The following is a 10,000-nucleotide window of genomic DNA, read 5'->3' as shown; positions in this document are numbered from 1 at the left end:
GTGTGTGTGTGTGTACGTATTTAACTAGTCTTGTGGGGACCAGAAGTCCCCACAAAAATAATAAACAAACAAAAATTTGACCAACTGTGGTCATTTTGTTAGTCCCCACAAGGTCAAATGCTATTTCTAGGAGATTAGGGTTCAGGTTAGAATTAGATTTAGGGTCAGGAGTTAGGGTTAGTTTTATGGTTAGGAGCTAGGGTTAGTTTTATGGTTAGGTGTTAGGGTTAGTTTTATGGTTAGGAGCTAGGGTTAGATTTAGGATTAGGAGCTAGGGTTAGATTTAGGGTTAGGAGCTAAGGTTAGTTTTAGGATTAGGAGCTAGTGTTAGTTTTAGGATTAGGAGCTAGGGTTAGATTTAGGATTAGGAGCTAGGGTTAGTTTTAGGATTAGGAGCTAGAGTTAGGTTTAGGGTTATGAGCTAGGGTTAGTTTTAGGATCAGGAGCTAGAGTTAGTTTTAGGATTAGGAGCTAGGCTTAGTTTTAGGATTAGGAGCTAGGCTTAGTTTTAGGATTAGGAGCTAGGGTTAGTTTTAGGATTAGGAGCTAGGGTTAGTTTTAGGATTAGGAGCTAGTGTTAGTTTTAGGAATAGGAGCTAGTGTTAGTTTTAGGAATAGGAGCTAGTGTTAGTTTTAGGATTAGGAGGTAAGGTTAGGTTTAGGGTTAGGAGCTAGGGTTAGATTTAGGGTTAGATTTAGGGTTAGATTTAGTGTTAGGAGATAGGGTTCGTTTTAGGATTAGGAGCTTGTGTTAGTTTTAGGATTAGGAGTTAGGGTTAGTTTTAGGATTAGGAGCTAGTGTTAGTTTTAGGATTAGGAGTTAGGGTTTGTTTTAGGATTAGGAGCTAGTGTTAGTTTTAGGAGCTAGGGTTAGTTTTAGGATTAGGAGCTAGGGTTAGTTTTAGGATTAGGAGCTAGGGTTAGTTTCACAGTTAGGAGCTAGGGTTAGATTTAGGGTTATGAGCAATGTTAGGAGCTAGGGTTAGGTTTAGGGTTAGGAGCTAGGAGCTAGGGTTAGGTTTAGGGTTAGGAGCTAGGAGCTAGTGTGAGGTTTTAGGGTTAGGAGCTAGGGTTCAGTTTAGTTTTAGAAACTAGGGTTAGGAGCTAGGGTTAGGTTTAGGGTTTGGAGCTAGGGTTAGGTTTTAGGGTTAGGAGCTAGGGTTAGGTTTAGGGTTAGGAGGTAAGGTTAGGTTTAGGGTTAGGAGCTAGGGTTAGATTTAGGGTTAGATTTAGGGTTAGATTTAGTGTTAGGAGATAGGGTTCGTTTTAGGATTAGGAGCTAGTGTTAGTTTTAGGATTAGGAGTTAGGGTTTGTTTTAGGATTAGGAGCTAGTGTTAGTTTTAGGAGCTAGGGTTAGTTTTAGGATTAGGAGCTAGGGTTAGTTTTAGGATTAGGAGCTAGGATTAGTTTCACAGTTAGGAGCTAGGGTTAGATTTAGGGTTATGAGCAATGTTAGGAGCTAGGGTTAGGTTTAGGGTTAGGAGCTAGGGTTAGGTTTAGGGTTAGGAGCTAGGAGCTAGTGTGAGGTTTTAGGGTTAGGAGCTAGGGTTCAGTTTAGTTTTAGAAACTAGGGTTAGGAGCTAGGGTTAGGTTTAGGGTTTGGAGCTAGGGTTAGGTTTTAGGGTTAGGAGCTAGGGTTAGGTTTAGGGTTAGGAGCTAGGGTTAGGAGCTATGGTTAGGTTTAGGGTCAGGAGCTAGGGTTAGGTTTAGGGTTAGGGGCTAGGGTTCGGTTTAGGGTTAGGAGCTAGGGTTAGGAGCTAGGGTTGGGAACTAGGGTTAGTTTTAGGATTAGGAGCTAGGGTTAGGAGCTGGGGTTAGTTTTAGGGTTAGGAGCTAGGGTTAGGAGCTGGGGTTAGGAGCCAGGGTTAGTTTTAGAGTTAGGAGCTAGGCTTAGTTTTAGGATTAGGAGCTAGTTTTAGGTTTATGGTTAGGAGCTAGGGTTAGGAGCTAGGATTTGGAGTGTCATGATGTGGCCCTCTTTGGGTATAGTGAGCATCATCCCCTTCTGTCTCTCACCACCTCTCTCTTCCCCCTACACCCAGGCTCTGTTATCGCAGGTCATAAATTCCTAGAGGAGTCTCTCTCCTCATGGCCAGGCAGTATAGAGAGAGAAGGTTTCACAGGAGAACAAAGGAACTTCTTCCACATGACAGAACTTGAGAACTGAACAATGTCCATATTTTGGAGAATGTGTACGCGGTCGGGAGAGAATCCAGTTATGACCGGTCCAATTTGTTTAATGTTTGTGAAACTCATGAGAGACAGTACAGCCACATTACCATAACTCTGTTTATACAAGAGTCTCCGTTGTGAGGGATGCATCTAATTGTTGTATATAATGAATGAGTAAAGATGAAACTATTTGTGAAATTATGTAATGTGATTTTAAAGTGTTTAATAAAGGAGAGTCCAATTCCCTTTGGAGTTTAACTAAGTCATAGGCACGCCCCAGGAGCACAGACATTGATCTGGCGTCATGGGACAGCCCTTTCCTACTGTTCTGGATATAGCCCCCACCTGGGGAATTTCCCGGCAGACCACGCATACCTCGAGCATCGAGGGAGCTAAGGTTTGAGTAGAGACCATAAAACCTGAGTATTAGCTAAGGTTGTAATGGTTGTTGAAACTCTGAGACTATCGAATCCGACAGAATAAGAGCAACTCTTCGATACTAATTACTAGTCTGCAGCTAGGAATTCTGTACCATTGGATGAGAAGACCGACAACCGCCGAAACATCTATTCAATAAGAACATTTCTGAATGGGACTCTGAAGTATCCATCCTAACCATGAAAGATGGGCGAATGAACTTCCAACAGAAAGACGGACGATTCCAACAGAGATCACGACGACACACTGAGCATAAATATATATATTGATTGCAATTATTCCCGAATGAGTGAGCGTTCATGTGCAAAGGACTAGCATTTCAATATATAATTATCAACTGTGTAGTGACTTTTGTCTTTCACGCCCTTCTCAGTCCACACCCACTTTCCTTTTGTCCACCAAGCCGATATACCGGTTTAGCCCCTAGGGGACATCCCCTATCATTTCCTGGTAACCATATCTACTGTTTGTTTGTTTGTTATGCATTTCTGTGATTATTTAGTTAGTTAGTAAATTAATGATTAAGACAATTGATGTATGGATGATTCATAGTGAAGACTGGGTTCATGCAGATAACCAACAATTTATGACATTTGGAATGAGACTAACGTGAGGTAAAGAATAATTCATTAATTAGAAGACTAATTGATCAGATATTAAAATATCAGAAAAGTTAAAGTAGGAAAATTATAACTTTGTAATCTGAAGATTTTCCTTGGTGCCCCGACTTCCTAGTTAATTACATTTACATGATTAGTTTAATCACATAATAATAATTACAGAGAATTGATTTGATAAAATAACAGTCTTCACTTTAATGATGCCAGAGACACGACAGGAGCTAGGGTTAGGTTTAGGATTAGGCGCTAGGGTTAGTTTAGGATTAGGATCTATGGTTACACCGGCCTCGGGGACGACCCGGAGGACGAGGTGCAGGGCGATCTGGATGGAGACGATGGAACTCTCGCAGCAGGGAAGGTTCTAACATATCCTCCACCGGAACCCAGCATCTCTCCTCCGGATCGTACCCCTCCCAGTCCATGAGGTACTGAATGCCCCTCGCTCGACGTCTCGAATCCAGGATGGATCGAACGGAGTACGCCGGGGCCCCCTCAATTTCCAGAGGGGGCGGAGGAACCTCCCGCACCTCAGCCTCCTGGAGCGGGCCAGCCACCACCGGCCTGAGGAGAGACACATGGAACGAGAGGTTAATGCGGTAATGTGGGGGAAGCTTTAACCTATAACATACCTCGTTCACTCTCCTCAGGACTTTAAACGGCCCAACAAACCGCAGACTCAGCTTCCGGCAGGGCAGGCGGAGGGGCAGGTTTCTGGGCGAGAGCCAGACCCTGTCCCCTGGTGCGAACACCGGGGCCTCACTAGGGTGACGGTCTGCGCCAACTTTCTGGCGTCGTACGGCACGCTGAAGGTGGATGTGAGCGGCGTCCCAGGTCTCCTCCGCGCGTCGGAACCAGTGGTCCACCGCAGGAGCCTCGGTCTGACTCTGATACCAAGGGGCCAGAACCGGCTGATACCCCAACACGCACTGAAAAGGAGAGAGGTTAGTGGAGGAGTGGCGGAGCGAGTTCTGAGCCATCTCTGCCCAGGGCATGAACACCGCCCACTCCCCCGGCCGGTACTGGCAATAAGACCTCAGAAACCTACCCACATCCTAACCTGTTGGGGCTAGGGGGCAGTATTTTTACGGCCGGATAAAAAACGTACCCGATTTAAACTGGTTACTACTCTTGCCCAGAAACGAGAATATGCATATAATTAGTAGATTTGGATAGAAAACACTCTAAAGTTTCTAAAACTGTTTGAATGGTGTCTGTGAGTATAACAGAACTCATATGGCAGGCCAAAACCTGAGAAGATTCCATTCAGGAAGTGCCCTGTCTGACAATTTGTTGTCATTCTGTTGCATCTCTATCAAAAATACAGCATCTGTGCTGTAACGTGACACTTTCTAAGGCTTCCATTGGCTCTCTAAAGCCGCCAGAAAGTGGAATGGGGTGTCTGCGGTCTCTGGACAAAGTACAGCAGCTCTGTTTGTGAGTGGTCAGCCTGGGGACAGTGAGACTGAGATGCGCGTTCACAAGACTTCTCCATTTTCTTTCTTTCAGCCTTTGAATGAATACCACTTTGCCCGGTTGGAATATTATCGCTATTTTATGAGAAAAATAGCATAAAAATTGATTTTAAACAGCGTTTGACATGCTTCTAAGTACATTAATGGAATATTTTGAACATTTTTGTCACAAAATGCGCTCACGCGTTACCCTTCGGATAGTGACCTGAACGCACGAACAAAACGGAGGTATTTGGATATAACTATGGATTATTTGGAACCAAAACAACATTTGTTGTTGAAGTAGAAGTCCTGGGAGTGCATTGTGACGAAGAACAGCAAAGGTAATCCAATTTTTCTAATAGTAATTCTGAGTTTAGTGAGCCCCAAACTTGGTGGGTGTCAAATTAGCTAGCCTGTGATGGCCGAGCTATGTACTCAGAATATTGCAAAATGTGCTTTCGCCGAAAAGCTATTTTAAAATCTGACATAGCGTTTGCATAAAGGAGTTCTGTATCTATAATTCTTAAAATAATTGTTATGTATTTTGTCAACGTTTATCATGAGTAATTTAGTAAATTCACCGGAAGTTTTCGGTGGGTATGCTAGTTCTGAACATCACATGCTAATGTAAAAAGCTGTTTTTTTATATAAATATGAACTTGATTGAACAAAACATGCATGTATTGTATAACATAATGTCCTAGGAGTGTCATCTGATGAAGATCATCAAAGGTTAGTGCTGCATTTAGCTGTGGTTTTGGTTTTTGTGACATATATGCTTGCTTTGAAAATGGCTGTGTGATTATTTTTGGCAGGGTACTCTCCTAACATAATCTAATGTTTTGCTTTCGCTGTAAAGCCTTTTTGAAATCGGAAAATGTGGTTAGATTAACCTCTTACATCTAGACGTTCCGCTAGCGGAACACCTGCTCCAATATCCAATGATAGGCGTGGCGTGAATTACAAATTCCTCAAAAATACAAAAACTTCAATTTTTCAAACATATGACTATTTCACAGCATTTTAAAGACAAGACTCTCCTTTATCTAACCACACTGTCCGATTTCAAAAAGGCTTTACAGCGAAAGCAAAACATTAGATTATGTCAGCAGAGTACCAAGCCAGAAATAATCAGACACCCATTTTTCAAGCTAGCATATAATGTCACAAAAACCCAGAAGACAGCTAAATGCAGCACTAACCTTTGATGATCTTCATCAGATGACACACCTAGGACATTATGTTATACAATACATGCATGTTTTGTTCAATCAAGTTCATATTTATATAAAAAAACAGCTTTTTACATTAGCATGTGAAGTTCAGAAGGAGGAATTTGCTAACAATTTAATAAATTACTCACGATAAACGTTCACAAAAAGCATAACAATTATTTTAAGAATTATAGATACAGAACTCCTCTATGCACTCGATATGTCCGATTTTAAAATAGATTTTTGGTGAAAGCACATTTTGCAATATTCTAAGTACATAGCCCAGCCATTACGGGCTAGCTATTTACACACCCGGCAAGTTTAGCACTCACCAATATCACATTTACTATTATAAAAGTTTGATTACCTTTTGTTGTCTTCGTCAGAATGCACTCCCAGGACTGCCACTTCAATAACAAATGTTGGTTTGGTCCAAAATAATCCATTGTTATATCCGAATAGCGGCGTTTTGTTCGTGCGTCCCAGACACTATCCGAAATGGTAAATAAGGGTCGTGCGCATGGCGCAATTCGTGACAAAAAAATTCTAAATATTCCATTACCGTACTTCGAAGCATGTCAACCGCTGTTTAAAATCAATTTTTATGCCATTTTTCTCGTAGAAAAGCGATAATATTCCGACCGGGAATCTCCTTTTCGGCAAACAGAGGAAAAAATCACAAAGACGGGGGCGGCCAGGTCACGCGCCTAAGCCCACAGTCCCTTGATCGGCCACTTGAGAAAGGCGATAATGTGTTTCAGCCTGGGGCTGGGATGACGACATTTTGTTATTTCCCGGGCTCTGAGCGCCCATGGACGACGTAGGAAGTGTCACGTTAGAGCAGAGATCCTTTGTAAAAGATAGAGATGGCAAAGAAGTTCCAGAAATGGTCAGACAGGCCACTTCCTGTAAAGGAATCTCTCAGGTTTTGACCTGCCATTTGAGTTCTGTTATCCTCTTGAGGATACCCTAGGATAGGGGGCGCCATAGCGCATTTTGAAAGAAATTCGTTCCCATTTTCAACGGCCTACTAAACAAACTCAGAAGCTAGGACATGCATATACTTATTATATATGGATAGAAAACACCCTAAAGTTTCTAAAACTGTTTGAATGGTGTCTGTGAGTATAACAGAACTCCTATGGCAGTCAAAACCCCGAGACCGATTGAAACAGGAAGTGGAATTCAGAATTGTGGACTCGACTTCTCATCTTTCCCTATTAATCACACCGTTAACAATGGTTCAGTGAGCACTTCCTATTGCTTCCACTAGATGTCGCCAGTCTTTTCACAGTGGTTTGAGCCTTATACAGTCGAAACTCAGTGAATGAGACGCGTTGGAAATTGGTCACAGGGGATGGGCCATCACCATTATGACGCCGGCGGCCATGTCTACCACCACCTTTGGAAACGGTTTGAAACACAATGAAATCATCCCCCTCGATTCTTATTGGCTCTCTTGGTGTTACAGGCCCTGAAGATTAATGTTTTACAACGTTTGACATGTTTGAACGAACCTAAATGGGAAAAAAACGTTTTATTTCGAAACGGCTGTGCCGTGCCCGGCAGAGTATTTGGCATACAGCATTCAGACGCGCTAACAACAGAAAGCTAATGGAACATAAATTATGGACTTTTTCGACAGAAAATACATCTGTTGTGGACCTGGGATTCCTGGAAGTGCTTTCTGATGAAGACAACTAAAGGTAGGCGATTATTGACAATATTATACAAGATGAGATGTGACATGCGATTGTTCCAAGATGGCGCCGAGCTCGGTTTATTAGCTCATTTTCTGTGTATCGCATCTCCTTTTATCGCAAAGTGTGATTACCCAGTAAAGTTAATTTAAAATCTGGTATGACAGGTGTTCTCAAGAGATATTCATCTATAAATGTTAGATTGACAATATAAATTTAAAAAATCGTTTTCGAATAGTAATAAATGGAATTATGCGCTGTTTCCCGGGACGCATTTGAGGGGAAAATAGTCAGTCAACGTTACGCGCCGATGTAAAATGCTGTTTTTATATATAAATATGACCTTTATTGAACAAAAGAATGCATGCATTGTATAAGATGATGTCCTAGGTGTGTCATCTGATGAAGTTTGTAAAAGGTTAGTGCTGCATTTAGCTGTTTTTTGGTTATTTGTGATGCAAGTGGTTGGTCGGAAAATGGCTATGTTGCTGCTTTTTACGATGGACTCATCTAACATAATCTAATGATTTGCTTTTCCTGTAAAACCTTTTTGAAATCGGACGACGTGGGTCGATTCAGGAGAGGTGTATCTATAAAATAAAAATAAAAATGTATTCATTTTTTTTTTTTTTAAATATGATTTTTTTTAATGCTAATTGGCGATATGATTTTTCGCTGGATTTTGATCCCGCTAACGGGATCAGACGCTGAAGAGGATTTATACTCACAGACACCATTCAAAAAGTTTTAGAAACTTTAGGGTGTTTTCTATCCATATATAATAAGTATATGCATATTCTAGTTACTGGGTAGGATTAGTAACCAGATTAAATTGGGTACGTGTTTTATCCAGCCGTGAAAATACTGCCCCCTAGCCATAAGAGGGTAACGAGAGTCTTGTCTTTAAAATGGTGTAAAATAGTCATATGTTTGAGAAATTGAAGTTATAGCATTTTTTAGGTATTTGTATTTCGCGCCACCCGATTCCACTGGCTGTTGACTAGGGTGGGACGCAAACGTCCCAGCTAGCCCATAGAAGTTAACTCTCTCCACCTGCCCGTTACTCTCAGGGTGAAAACCCGAGGTAAGGCTGACCGAGACCCCCAGACGCTCCATGAACGCCTTCCAGACCCTTGACGTGAACTGGGGACCTCGATCAGACACTATATCCTCAGGCACCCCGTAGTGCCAAAAGACGTGTGTAAACAGAGTCTCTGCAGTTTGTAGGGCCGTAGGGAGACCGGGCAAAGGGAGGAGACGACAGGACTTAGAAAAATGATCCACAACGACCAGGATCATGGTGTTACCTTGTAAAGGTGGAAGATCGGTTATGAAATCCACCGACAAGTGCGACCACGGCCATTGTGGAACGGGTAAGGGTTGTAAACTTACCTCTGGGTAAGTGTCTAGGAGCCTTGCACTGGGCGCACACCGAGCAGGAGGAAACATAAACCCTCACGTCCTTAGCTAAGGTGGGCCACCAGTACCTCCCACTAAGACAGCGCATCGTCTGACCAATCCCAGGATGACCAGAGGAGGATAACGTGTGAGCCCAGTAGATCAATCGGTCGCGGACAGCAGATGGAACGTACAGACGCCCAGCTGGACACTGAGGGGCACGTGACGCCCGCTCAATGTCCGCATCCAGCTGCCACACTACCGGTGCCACCAAACAAGAGGCTGGGATTATGGGAGTGGGATCCATGGACCGCTCCTCTGTGTCATACAGCCGGGACAGTGCGCCTGCCTTAACGTTCTGGGAACCTGGTCTGTAAGAGAGGGTAAACACAAAACGGGTGAAAAACATGGCCCACCTTGCCTGGCAAGTATTCAGTCTCCTCGCCTCCCGGATGTACTCAAGATTGCGGTGGTCAGTCCAGATGAGAAAAGGGTGTTTAGCCCCCTCAAGCCAATGTCTCCACACCTTCAAAGCCTTGACGACAGCCAACAGCTCCCGGTCCCCCACATCATAGTTTCGCTCCGCCGGGCTGAGCTTCTTAGAGAAGAAGGCACAGGGGCGGAGCTTAGATGACGTACCCGAGCGCTGAGAGAGCACAGCTCCTATCCCAGCCTCGGACGCGTCCACCTCCACTATGAATTGCAAAGACGGATCAGGATGAGCCAACACAGCAACCGAGGTAAACAGAGCCTTCAGTTTCCTAAAAGCCCTGTCCGCCCCAGCCGACCACTGCAAACGCACCGGACCCCCCTTCAGCAATGAGGTAATGGGAGCAGCTACCTGACCAAAACCCTGGATAAACCTCCGGTAGTAATTGGCAAACCCTAAAAATCACTGCACCTCCTTTACCGTGGTGGGAGTCGGCCAATTACGCACGGCTGCATTGCGGTCACTCTCCATCTCCACTCCTGACGTGGATAGGCGATACCCTAAGAAGGAGAC

Source organism: Salmo salar, chromosome ssa02, assembly GCF_905237065.1.
Source record: "Salmo salar chromosome ssa02, Ssal_v3.1, whole genome shotgun sequence".
Taxonomy (NCBI): domain Eukaryota; kingdom Metazoa; phylum Chordata; class Actinopteri; order Salmoniformes; family Salmonidae; genus Salmo; species Salmo salar.
Note: the sequence above shows the minus strand (reverse complement) of the source record.